Source organism: Gopherus evgoodei, unplaced genomic scaffold (genome assembly GCF_007399415.2).
Source record: "Gopherus evgoodei ecotype Sinaloan lineage unplaced genomic scaffold, rGopEvg1_v1.p scaffold_51_arrow_ctg1, whole genome shotgun sequence".
Classification (NCBI taxonomy): Eukaryota; Metazoa; Chordata; order Testudines; family Testudinidae; genus Gopherus; species Gopherus evgoodei.
The window spans coordinates 346,781-361,089 of record NW_022060072.1 but is presented as its reverse complement, the minus strand read 5'-3'; the positions used below and the strand labels follow the sequence as shown (position 1 = coordinate 361,089).

Here is a 14,309-nt window from a genome sequence, read left to right as displayed (position 1 = left end):
TACTGCTCCCTAGCCAGCTCCTTCCCGTTGTGCACTGGATTTTCCTTGCTTAAAATGTAGTGCTTGCAGTTCTGGTTATTGAATTTCTTCTTGTTCTCTCAGATCAATTCTCTTGTTTATAAAGGTCATTTTGAATTCTAATTCTGTTGTACGGGCTTTCAACTCCTCCCAGCTTGGTGTCATCTACACATTTTATAAGCATACTCTCCACTCCATTATCCATGTCCTTAATGAAAATATTGAATAGTACCAGCTCCAGGACTGGCTCCTGTGGGACCCCATTAGGTAAATCCTCCCAGTTTGACAGCAAACCATTAATACTTTTCTTGGAGTGCAGCCTTTCAAGAAATTGTGCACTGGTAGTACTTTCATGTACACTACATTTCCCTAGTTTACTTATGAGAATGTCATGGTGGCCTGGGTCAAAAGCCTTACTAAGATCAAGATATATCATGTCTAGAGTGTCCCCTGCATCCATAAGTCCAGTACCCCTGTGAAAGCAGGAAATTAGATTGCTTTGGCATGATTTGTATTTGATGACCCATGCTGCCTATAACTTATCACTTTACTGTTCTCTAGGTGCTTATAAATTTATTGTTTTAATAAAATTTTCTTTCTAGTTATCTAAGTAATGCTTGACTGGTCTCTGATCTCTAGTCCCCAGGTCTTCATTGTTCCCGTTTTTAAAGACAGGTTTTATGTTTGCCCTTCTCCGCTCCTGTGTCACCTCCAAGTCATCTCACTGTTCTCCAGGAGTTGTCAAAGATAATTAACTGTTCCAAGACTGCTTCTGCTAATTTCTCGAGTACCCTGGGATGAGCTTCATTAGGCCCTGCTGACTTTAATACATGTAAGTTATCTAAATATATTTTAGCCTGTTAGTTCCCCATTGTGGTTTCTGAGCCTTCCCCATCTTGATTAAGAATAATTGTTTTAGTTTCTGGTCACAATTTTAAGGCATTAAACACCTTAGTCTTCTTTATAGAACCCTTATCTTAGTGCCAGTTATATAAATTTCTAGTCGTAACTCATTTTGTGAGTTAATCTTTCTGATTTCCCATGCCCCCATGCTTGTGCTATTATTTTGCACTCAGCCATAGCAATTTGTCCATGATGCCCCTTTTTGTAGGATTCCTTTTTATTTCCTGATCAAGAGCTCCTGATAGGGCATTTTGCCCACTTACTATTCTTTCTATCTTTCCTTCACATTGTGATAGTTTGCTGTTGCTCCTTTAATATTGTCTCTGGGAAACCGCCATCTCTCCTGGCTGCTCTCTTATTTTCAGCTCAGATTTCGTTCCATGGGACCTCATCTACCAGTTCTCTGAGTTTGTTGATGTCTGCCTTTTTGAAGTCCATTGTCTTTATTCTGTTGCTTTCATGGCTTCCTTCTCCTAGAATCTTGAAATCATCATTTCATGATCACTTTTACCCATATCGCTTCCCACCTTCAGTTTCCTAACTAATTCCTTCTTCTTAGCCAGAATCAGGTCTAAAATGGCTGTTTCAGAGGATGGAAGAAATAACCGGAGGGCAAACAGGGGTCCCTAATACATTCCAAGAACATACTTTTTTTTTCAATTTCTTTTTTAACAGATGTTTGGGTAGGTAAAGTCCCCCCATTACTAATTGTATTTTGAATTTTTCTGTTTGCGCAAAAGTCTAGGAAGGAGGTAGGGGGAGGCGGATTTTTATGTGAAATTATTTCCTGTTCTAACATGTCCACAATTGCATCTTTTGGCCCTCACAGGCTGCAGCGCAACATCCATGCTTTGCTCCAGATCATTACATCCTTCCAGAAACGGAAAATGGCTGCAGTGGAGCCAGTTGAGGTAGGGATTATCGGGGGGGGTTGCTGGTGGGTTCCTGTTGCAGAGAGAGAAGGGCAGTAAATACATGGGGTGGGGGCAAGGGGTTCAGAGGAAGGTGTTGGGTGCAGGGGTTGAGGGCTCCGGCTAGGCATGAAGGCTCTGGGGTGGGGATGGGGATGACAGGTTCGGGGATGGGGCAGAAGGTTGGGTGTGGCAGGGGACAAGGACCCTGGCTGGAGGTGTGGGCTCTGGGGTGGGGCTGGAGATGATGGTTTTGGGGGTGCAGGCTGCCCTGGGGTTGCAGTGGAGAGAGAGCCCACACACACCCCTCACCGCAGCAGCTTGTGCCGGGGGAGAGGCACCCCTCCCTGGTTGGGGCAGCTCTGGCAGGCCTGGGCCAAGTCGAGGAGGGGCTCCTCTCCCACAGCTGCAGCAGGTCCGCACTGGGGCCAGTGGATAGAGGTGCCATTCCTGCTGCAGCCCTGAGTCCTTGTGCGGGCTTAATAGGCGGCTGTGCTGCTTAGAAGGAAGTTAGCCCACCAGTGAGGCCCAGGGAAGACACCCCATCGCCTCTTATCTGGCTGCTATCAGTAGGGACGGTGTTGTAATTCCCATCATGGTGTTGTCCTTGGACTCTGCTGGGAGCTTTATCTCCTGTATCAGCCTCTGGCTAGTACGTGAGTGATGGATGTGAAGACCCCTGTCCCCTCTCTCCGCTTGGAGGGGTGAAGAGCTCTCTTTCTCCCCTCACCTTAATGCTTCCTGCCTGTTCCAATGGAGTAGGTGTGGGATTTATGCTGTCCGCCTGCCTCCCAGAACTTCCATGTGATTGGCTCTCCTCTTCTGTGAATTGTAGGGTTGTCAGTAGGCAGCAGGTACTGAGTGGGGGCTCTTGCTCTTTCAGGGGCCAGTGACCTTCGAGGAGGTGGCTGTGTATTTCACCAAGGAAGAGTGGGCTCTGCTGGACCCCGCTCAGAGAGCTCTCTACAGAGACGTCATGCAGGAGAACTATGAGAATGTGACCTCGCTGGGTAAGGATTCCTGTCTCCTTGGTTATTAGAAGGGGACGTAAAGAGTTAAGTTTCACAACACCCCACAGTGCAACCTTAACTCTGCCCTGTTCCAGCAACACCCCAACAGGCAAACAACACATACACTAGCACTCTACCCTCCCGACCACAGAGCAGTTTGGGAACAGAGCACAGGAGCAGTATAACACACAGTCTAACACCTTCTCTTTGCTAAGGCAAAACTTGGGATTATGTCCCATGTAGGGAACAGAAGCTGCCTGCCCTCAGACACTGAGCCTACTGCACACAATCCACCTCAGACTTTCATAATGTCACCACCTCTTTACCCTTGCACTGAGGATTCCTTTTGAGTCGTTGCCTTCACTTACCCTCCCTGAGCATTGGAGACCACTAGCACATGTGCCACCATACTGCTGACAAACCTTGTGACAAGAACACACCTTTGTATGCCTTCATTGACACAACCTACATCACTCAGCGCTGAAATGAGGAATACCTGTTCCTTCAGGTTTCACATTCCTGTGTCTTCATATCAGTCATAGCTCTGCTGAGCTGCTCCAACTCTTCCCTCCACTGTTCTTTTAAAGCTATACCAGACACAGTGCACATAGCTGAAGTGTATGCAGATAGATGTTGGTATTCAAATTTGTAGAATACAACACCAAGACTATCACATTCTTAGTCCTTCCTCCTATTAATTATTGATCAGTATATTTTAAAGCCAAGAGATACTAGTCATCTGACCTCCTGTATAATACAGGCCATACAATGGTAACTGCATGAAATTGTAAGTTGAATACCTCGTGTTTTGATGAAAACATCTTCAAAAAAGGCAATCAGTCTTAATGTCAAAAGATGAAAAATTTGCTACTTCCCTGAGTAGTTGATTAACCTTTGAACCACCCTTACTGATATATTCTGAGTGATATTTGCCATCTGCATGGTTAGGAGGTAGGGGAAGAGTTAAGGTTGTATTGCAGGTGTAATGTGTAGTTTAGTTCTTCATTAACTTTCGCCACTATCACATGCTGGAAGAGTATGAGGCTGCACTGGACAACCTTAACTCTGCTTTAATGTATTTTCTAGGTATATAATGCCCTTGATTTCTTTTAAGTGGATCCCCCCCACAGCCACAATAACTGTCTGCATTAGAGCTTTTGCTGGCAAGCTATGTCAGACAAGGATGTGATTTTTCACACCACTAGCTGACAGACAATTCTCACAAAACTCTTAATTAGCAACTAGTCCAATATCTCCATATAGATTTGAGAACACTTAAAAATATTGTTTTTAACACAGAAATATTATCAGAGCCAAACTTCCAAGATAAAGTTGTTTAAGTTCTCGTAGGCCTCTACCTTGATATAACGCGACCCGATATAAAAAGAAATTAGGATATAATGCAGTAAAGCAGTGCTCCGGGAGGGGCAGGGCTGCACGGTCTAGTGGATCAAGGCAAGTTAGATATAACGTGGTTTCACCTATAAAACGTAAGATTTTTGGCTCCTGAGGACAGCATTATATTGAGGTAGAGGTGTATACAAACGGAAGAAGGCTAAACACTAAGATGCATGAATTTGAGTGCCTTGTTTTAAATGAGGATATTGGTAAAATAGGCATCACAGAAACTTGGTGAAGTGATGATACAAACTGTATAGGAATGACAAAGTTGTGGTGGTGAGGGAGTGGCACTTGTATGTGAAAGCAGCATAGAGTGAAATATAGAGGGGGCAGGAAAAAAGGCATCAAACTGCCGTAGAATCTCTACTGATAAAAATTCCATGCTGGAATAGGAATAGGAATATACTACTGACCACCTTAGCAGCATGTTCCTGGTGATTAGAGAGACTATAAAAATGGAAAACTCAGAAATATTTGGGGATTTCCACTGATCACATGTTTACTAGGTACATGTCACCTCAGGATTGGATGCAGAGATAAGGTTTTTATTCCCCATTAATGGCATCTTATTGGAGCAGCTAGTTCTGGAATCCACAAGGGGAGAGGCAAGTCTAGATTTACTCCTAAATGGCACAGAGGATCTGGTGCAAGAGGTGAATACAGCTGAACCACTTCGTAATAGAGACCATAATGTAATTAAATGTAATATGCCTGTGAGGGGTGAAATACCAAAGAAGCCCACCACAGTAGTATTTAGCTTCAGAAAGGGGAACTACACAAAAGGGAGAAAATTATTTACATGGAAATTAAAAGGTCCACTCACACGGGAAATGCCTGCAAGCTGCATGGAAACATGTTAAAAACACCATAATAGAGGCTCGAACTAAATGTGTATCCCAAATGGGGGGAAAAACATTTAGAAGACTAAGAAAATACTCCCATGGTGAAACAGAAGCAAAAAAGGCGTGTCTTAAAAATTTTGTCAACCCTTACCTGAGGAAAAGAGCATAAAATCTAGCAAGTTAAGTGTAAAACTATATAATTAGGCAGGCTGAAAAGAGAATTTGAAGAGCAACTAGCAAAACTGAAACTTTTTTTTTAGTACTTCAGAATCAGGAAGCCTGCCATAAAATCAGTGGGATACTGGGTGCTAAATGAGCACTCAGCTGCTCTGCAATGGCCTTGATTTCCTAACTGAATCATTTGCATCAGTCTTCACTGCAGAGCATGTGAAGGTCTTTCCTACACCTAAGCCTTTCTTTGTCGCTGGCAGATCTGAGGAAAAGTCCGATTAAGGTGTTGATAGAGGACGTTTTGGAACAAATTGTTAATTTAAACATTAAGTCACAGGGACAAGATAGCATTCACCCAGTAATACTGAAGGAACTCTTATATGAAAAGTGAAGAACTACTAACTGCAATATGTAACCTACCACTTAAATTGGCTTCTATACCAGATGACCAGAGAGAGCTAATGTAACACCAATGTTTTAAAAAGGCTTCAGAGGCTTTCCTAGCAATTAGAGGCCAGTAACCCTGACTTCAGTACCAGGCAAATAGGTTGAAACCTATAGTAAAGAACAGAATGATCAGACACATAGGTGAACATGATTTGTTGCGGAAGAATCAACATGGGTTTTGTAAAGAGAACTCATGCCTTACCAATCTATTAGAATTCTCTGAGGGGGTCAACAAATGTGCCCAAGGGTGATTCAGTGGGTATAGTACATGTGGAATTTTTAGAATGACTTTAACATGGACAAAGGGTCTTAAGCAAAGTAAGCAGCTATAGCATAAGAGAGAAGGTCCTCTCATAGATCAGTAACTGGGTAAAAGACAGGAAACAGGGTAGTAACAAATGGTCAGTCTTCACACTAGAGAGAGAGAGAAACAGTGGGGTCCCCCCAGGGATCTGTACTCGGGCCACTGTTGTTCAACATACTAATAAATGAACTTGAAACAGGGAGGTGGGAAAGGTTGCAGATGATGCCAAATTAATGAAGAGCGTTAAGTCCAAAACAGACTGAATAGTTAGAAAGGGTTCTCCCAACATTGAGTGACTGGGCAGCAAAATGGCAGATGAAATTCATTCTTGATAAATTGAAAGTAATACTCATTTGAAAGCATAATCCCAACTATAGATAAAAAATGATGGGGTCTAAATTAGCTGTTGCCAGTCAAGAAACCTTGGAGTCATTGTGGTTATCTCTGAAAACATCCACTCAGTGTGCAGTGGCAGTCAAACAAAGCTAACAATGTTCAGAACTATTTGGAAGTGATAGGTGATAAGACAGATAATGTCATAATGCCACTATTCAAATCCTTGGTATGCCACACCTTAAATACTGTAACCAGTTCTGGTCACCTCATCTTAAAAAAAAAAAAAAGAAGTTAGAATTGGGAAAAGGTGCAGAGAAGGACAACAAAATGATTAGGGGTAAGGAATAGCTTCCATATGAGGAGAGATGAAAAAGATTGGGACTGGTCAACTTAGAAAAGAGATTAAGGGGGTATATGATGGATCTGTGGGGATGATTTATAAAATCATGAATGGTGTGAAGAAACTGAGTAAGGAAGGCCTGGTTTACACTACAGACTTAAATGTCAGAGGGGTAGCCATGTTAGTCTGGATCTGTAAAAGCAGCAAGGAGTCCTGTGGCACCTTATAGACTAACAGGCGTACTGGAGCATGAGCTTTTGTGGGTGAATACTCACGAAAGCTCATGCTCCAGTACGCCTGTTAGTCTATAAGGTGCCACAGGACTCCTTGCTGCTACTGCAAACTTAGGTTGACAGAAGCTGTGTTAAGTCAATGTAATAATGTATGTGTCTACACTACCGAGTCCCATCCGCTGACCTAAGTCGTCTGTAAAGTTGATTTCTGTACTCCACTTCCGCGAGAGGCATAGCGCTTGATTTGGCATCCACGGGTTGACATGGGAATAGTGTAGACACTGCGTTGTGTAATTGGAATGAATTGGCCTCCAGAAATTGTCCCACAGTGCTCCACTGTGGCCCCTCTGGAGAGCACTTTCGACTCCGCTGCACGGCAGCCAGGTACACAGGAAACAGCCTCTTCCCTGTTAAAGCCCCAGGAACTTTTGAATTTTCATTTCCTGTTTGATCAGCATGGAGAGCCCACCAGCACAGCTGATCGTGAAGACTCAATGCCCCAAATGAGCTCCAGCCTGGATTACACAGGGGGTGGTGGATCTTATTGCTGTGTGGGGAGACGATTCTGTGCAGACAGAGCTCTGATCCAGCAGAAGAAACACGGACACGTGCCAAGATTGCTTGTGGTATGGGGGAGGAAGGCTGCATCTGGGACTCGAAGCAGTTCGGCTTGAAAATAAAGGAGCTTCAGCGAGCGTACCAGAAGACAAGGAATGCAAACAGTTGTTCTGGTTCTGCCTCATAGACATGCCACTTTTACGAGGAGCTGCATGCGAGTCTCGGTGGCGCCCCCATCACTACCCCAAAACACAGCCTGTATGCCCCCCTGGAGTCCCAGGCCACTTCAGGCAACAGCAAGGGGGACATTATTGACAAGAAGGAGGATGGGAAGCAGGCAAATGGGGACAATGGATCTTCCAACAGCCAAGAACTGTTTCTGAACCTGGAGCTCATGCCTTCACAGGACAAGGTGGTGGCTGAGCGTGATGTGGGGGAAGGCACTTCTGGTGGATACACACTTCCAAACTGTAAGGGTGTTACATGCCGCTGTTTATTGTTAAATCTAAACAAAGAAGGAGGTGTAGTGGGTATCTCCTTTCCGCTCGCCACTCCAGATATGCAGAGGGTGCTCCCCAAAAAAGACATTTCATGTGCACAGAGATGGCCCGGGAATCCTCCATGGAGATCTCTAGGAAGCTTTCATGGAGGTACTCTGCAATCCTTTGCAGAAGATTTCTGGGAAGGGCTGCCTTATTTTTTCCACCACGGTACAGGGCCGCCCAGAGGGTGGGGAGCAAGTGGGGCAATTTGCCGTGGGCCCCACAGGGACCCCCACAAGAGTTTTTGGGGCCCATGGAGCAAGGTCCATTGCTCGCTCCAGGGGCCCCAGAAAACTTTTTCGGGGCCCAGGCTCCTGGAGTTTCTGCTCCCGGTCTTTGCCGGCGGGGGTCCTTCTGCTCTGAGGCTGAAGGATCCCCTGCTGCCGAATTACCACTGAAGTGGGAACCGCTGCCGAAGTGCCCTGAAGACCCGCAGTGGGGGCCTCCCGCCGCTGAATTAACACCGAAGACCCAGCTGCACTTCGGTGGCGGGGGGGGGCCCCGCTTTGTCGGTAATTCGGCGGCGGCGGGTCCCCGCTGCGGGTCTCTAGGGCACTTCGGTGGCGGGTCCCAGAGCGGAAGGCCCTCCCTGCTGCTGAATTATCGCCAAAGTGGGGGCCCCCTGTTGCTGAAGACCCCAGGCCCCCAGAATCCTCTGGGCGGTCCTGCCATGGTAGGACACTTTCTCGCGCCACTCCAGTATTAACTCTGCTGGAATCATTGCAGCACAAGGACCAGGTCTGTACCCAGACACTTGCAGCATCTGCTCCCTTGCTGCCTGTGCTTCTCTGAGGGATTGATATTATATAGTGTCACCTAGGGGACACAAGGGAAGTTTTCAATGCAGGACCTTGAGCCACAAACAGTACATCAAGTAATCTGCTTCCCGTGTATTGAAAGCTGCACTCAGAAATGTGGTGTGGCAGGGCAACGGCTTCCTGCGTCTCTCTCTTAACCCCCAGCCTGGTGCCACCTTTTTAAAAACAAACTATTTGGGGAGCTTCACACGGGTGCCTGTCCTCAAGCACCATCCAGATTTCTTGGGGAAAGAGGACATTTCTCAAGTGCCTAACTGTGCTCCCAATGATTTCTTTACAAAAGTAGCAGCACAAGATCTGTTGCCTGTGCCACGGGGCCTTACTCACCATGGCTGGAGCAGCAAAACAACTCTTGCAATAGCCAGGGATTCTGATTACAGCGTGGCTTGCTGGGAAATGTATTAAGGGGTGTTTTTTTTTATAAAAATAATCAACCTTCCGCCAGAAACAATGTATGAGTTGTCAATGGTTCCCTTGTGCTCTGCATTCTTTGCAGTTGAAACCTTGTTCATTGGCACATCCTCCACACCAGGACAGAGACTTTCCCAGATTAGAAGGTGGAAAAAGAATACTCACAAGGAGAGGTTCAATGAGTTACTGGATGGTGCTGAGACAGAGCTCAGAGCATGAAGGATTTCACTCTCTGAGAAACTGGCCCTGGACGAAGGGGGCAGGAAAGCATTTAGGGGGCAGGAATCTGCTGTGCAGGATGAGAACTTGTGGATTATGAAGGAGCAATCAGGCATGTTGAGGCTTCTGGTTCAGCTTCAAGAAAGGCAACTGGACGCTAGACTGCCTCTATAGAACTGTCTGCCATCATCACCCAGTTCTCAATCTTCCTCCTCCAAACATCGTATGAGGTGAGGGAGGAAAGTTCGGTATCCCTTGCATTCAAAACCAGGGAAGGGTACAAGGAGCGGAAGGCACCAGTTCCCAGATCTTTGGTTATTGCATTGCATCTGCCAAGCAAGCTTTTCTTGTTTCTCCTCTCACAGTATTATCAGCCCTTTTGCCAAAGATTCTTTCTTTTCTTTGCTGTTTGTGTGCATAATAAAAGGGATTGAGGAAAAAAGGCTCTTTATTCATTCTACACATGGTGGTTTTTGGGATCGGAGTTTTCAGGGGAGAAAATGCAACGGAGGGAATAATTTGGTAAGGAACAACACAAGTGTTGCATTACTCTGGCTCATTGCTAAAACTGGTTTTCAAAGCCTCTCGGAGACACAGAGCCCCTTAATGGTCTCTTCTTATTGCCCTGGTATCTGGCTGCTCAGAATTGACTGCCAGGCGATCTGCCTCAACCCTCCACGCCGGCGGAAACTTTTCTCTCTTTGTTTCACAGATGTTATGGAGCAGACAGCAATAACAATGGGGATATTGCTTTCTTTGAGGTCTGATCTAGTAAGTAAAACACTGCCAGTGACGTTTTAAATGTCCAAAGGCACGTTCCACCACCATTCTGTGCTTGCTTAGGCTCTGGTTGAACCAATCCTTACTGCTGTCCAGGCTGCCGGTGTACAGCTTCATGAGCCATGGGGACAAGGGATAGCATGGGTCTCCCAGGATCATGATTCACATGTCAAAATCATCAGTGGTTATTTGGTGGTCTGGAAAGAAAGTCCCTGCTTGCAGCTTTCTGAACAGACTGTGTTCCTAAAGATGCACCTTTCCCAACCGTCCCATGTTGATGTCAGTGGAATGGTGCCTGTGATCCACCAATACTTGCAGCACCATTGAGAAATATCCCGTTCGCTTTATGTACTCTTTGGCAGCGTGGTCTGAAAGAAGGCAAATGTAAAATTGTGGAACTATTAACTATGGTTTGTAACCTGTCCTTTAAATCAGCTTCTGTACCTAAGGACTGGAAGACAGCTAGTGTAACACCAATATTTAAAAAGGGCTCTTGAGGTGATCCTGGCAATTACAGACCAGTAAGTCTAACATCAGTACTGGCAAATTAGTTGAAACAGTAGTAAAGAATAAAATTGTCAGACACATAGAAGAACATAAATTGTTGGGCAAAGGTCAACATGGGGTTTCTGTAAAGGGAAATCATGTCTCACTAATCTATTAGAGTTCTTTGAAGGAGTCAACAAACATGTGGACAAGGGGAATCTAGTGTATATAGTAACTTAGATTTCCAGAAATCCTTTGACAAGGTCCCTCACCAAAGGCTTGTATGTAAATTAATTGTCATGGGATAAGAGGGAAGATCCTTTCATGGACTGAGAACTGGTTAAAAGACAGGGAACCAAGGGTAGGAATAAATGGTAAATTTTCAGAATGGAGAGGGGTGACTAGTATTACCTGAGTCAGTCCTAGGACCAATCCTATTCAATTCATTCATAAATGATCTGGAGAAAGGCGTAAACAGTGAGGTGACAAAGTTTGCATATGATACTAAACTGCTCAAGATAGTTAAGACCAAAGCAGACTGTGAAGAATTTCAAAAGATCTCACAAAACTAAGTGATTTGGCAACGAAATGGCAAGTGTGGATAAAATAACCCCAACTATACATACAATATGATGGGGGCTAATTTAGCTACAGCTTATCAGGAAAAAGATCTTGGAGTCATTGTGGATAGTTCTCTGAAGAGATCCATGCAGTGTGCAGCGGCGGTCAAAAAAGCAAACAGGATGTTAGGAATCATTAAAAAAGGGATAGAGAATAAGACGGAGAATATCTTATTGCCCTTATATACATCCGTGGTACGCCTACATCTTGAATACTGCGTACAGATTTGGTCTCCTCATCTCAAAAAAGATATACTGGCATTAGAAAAGGTTCAGAGATGGGCAACTAAAATGATTAGGGGTTTGGAACGGGTCCCATATGAGGAGAGATTAAAGAGGCTAGGACTTTTCATCTTGGAAAAGAGGAGACTAAGGTGGGATATATAAAATCATGAGTGACGTGGAAAAAGTGAATAAAGAGAAGTTCCCATAATATAAGAACTAGGGGCCACCAAATGAAATTAATGGGCAGCAGGTTTAAAACAAATAAAAGGAAGTTCTTCTTCACACAGTGCACAGTCAACTTGTGGAACTCCTTGCCTGAGGAGGTTGTGAATGCTAGGACTATAACAGGGCTTAAAAGAGAACTGGATAAATTCATGGAGGTTAAGTCCATTAATGGCTGTTAGCCAGGATGGGTAAGGAATGGTGTCCCTAGCCTCTGTTTATCAGAGGGTGGTGATGGATGGCAGGAGAGAGACCACTTGATCATTACCTGTTAGGTTCACTCGCTCTAGGGCATTGGCCACTGTTGGTAGACAGGATACTGGGCTGGGTGGATCTTTGGTCTGACCCAGTATGGCCATTCTTATGTTCTTATTTGATTCTACATTTTCTTTCACGTATAGTGCCACTCCCGCCCCCCGCATGACCTGTTCTGGCCTTCTGATATATTTTGTCCCCTGGAATGATTGTGTCCCATTGATTGTTCTCACTCCATCAGGTTTCCGTGATGTCTATTATATCAATACAGGGTTACGCAACCCCCAGGTTACGCAAACCCAACTTACAGAAATCCAGACTTACAGAAAAAGTTCCGTATGTCCCATAAACTTTTTTTTTTTGCATAATTGTCAGAGATACGTTCCCAACTTACACAAAATTTTACTTACATGAGGCATTCTGGAGTGGAACGCTTGCATGAATCAGGGAGCTTCTGTATCCTCCTTTAACACGAGGCACTCTACTTCACCCATGTTGTTATTTAGACTTCTAGCATTTGTGTACAAGCACTTAAAAAACTTGTAGCCTGACCCAATGTTGGGTAAATAGAATTGTAACCTGAGGATTAACAGGTTCTTGTCCCAAGATCAGGCCCGGTAAGATTATTGTAAAATTATCATATAATTTGGGATCTCTGATGTGCACAGGTGCAACACTCACAGTAGAGGAACTCTTTCTATATATATAAATATATGATTTATTAATAATTTAGCAAAGATTATACACACACTTAAACTTAACAAAGCAGATAGAGATAATACAGAAAGTACATTTGGACGTCCATACATACACCCTTATCCTTCATACTTAATCATTATCTTTCTCATCACTGTCATCATCCTCATCTTCCCCGGTGGCCATCATTCTGGCCCCTCCCAAGGTCTACATCTTTCCAACCTATCCGCTGCCCCTGGGATGTTACTTTTATAGTAGGTTACGCTGATGCTGCCGTATTCAATAGAGGTCCTTATCTGTATTTCCTCCCCTTAAGGTGTCTGTTTTCTATAGTTTATGTATGATGTTACCCTATTAACATACACGTCAGTTTGCTGTCCTGGAAGCTTTGCGGTCGGAGGTCCTGTCCGGAACTGTCCAGATGCTGGTGTCAGCTGTGTTTTGTGTTGGGGTCACCTGTGTTCTGTGGGTGGCTGATGTCAGTATTCTGGACAAAATTCCGTCCTCCCCCCCCCCCCCCCCCCCCCCCCGCATGCTACTTTCAGTTCTCTATAACTTAGGAGTTACTTAAGTTTATCTATACCAAACATTATAGGCCTCAAGCCTCACACTATTTACTAAAGCCAGATCTTACAGCATAAAAGCCTGTAGGTTCCTTGCATTACTACTGAATATAATAAAGCAGGATGATAAAGCAATGAATATAATACAGGTAAGCTGGCCCACTGGGCTACAAACTAGTCACTGTTTATTTGTCTGCCCTTTTCTGATGTCAGATTCTTTTTTATGTGAATGTTTTTCATGCTTTATCCTCTCCCATCCTCTCCTCCTGACTAAAACCTGGAGAATTTCTCTCAATAGATTCTTCTCTAAGAGAAGTCTCTGTCCGATCCACATGCTCCTCTGCAGCCATTGGCTTTCCCCCATCTCTTAGTTTAAAAACTACTCTGCAACCTTTTTAATGTTAAGTGTCAACAGTCTGGATCCACTTTGGTTTAGGTGGAGCCCATCCTTCCTGTATAGGCTCCCTCATCCCAAAAGTTTCCCTAGTTCCTAATGAATCTAAACCCCTCCTCTATACACCATCATCTCATCCACGCATTGAGACTCTGAAGCTCTGCCTACCTACCTGGCCCTGTGCATGGAACTGGGAGCATTTTTGAGAGTGCCACCATAGAGGTCTGGATTTCACTCTCTTTCCTAGCAGCCTAAATTTGGCCTCCAGGATGTCTCTCCTACCCTTCCCTATGTCACTGGTACCTACATGTACCATGACCACCGGCTCCTCCCCAGCACTACACATACGTCTGTCTAGATGCCTCGAGAGATCTGCAACCTTCGCACCAGGCAAGCAAGTCACCATACGGTTCTCCCAGTCATCACAAACCCAGCTATCTATGTTTCTAATGATCGAATCTCCCATTACTAACACCTGCCTTTTTCTAATGACTGGAGTTTCTTGGATATCTTTCATCAGGCCCTGCTGATTTTAAGACATCTTCAAAAATTATCACTAATGACTCAGAGATATCTTCCGCCAGGTCCTTAATGAGCTTACTTT

The 14,309-nt window shown here is 44.6% G+C and overlaps 1 pseudogene; it reads left to right on the top strand.

Moving 5' to 3' along the window:
• The first annotated feature begins 2,807 nt into the window (after positions 1–2,807).
• LOC115643156 overlaps positions 2,808–14,309 on the top strand; it is a 50,856-nt pseudogene continuing 39,354 nt past the window's right edge.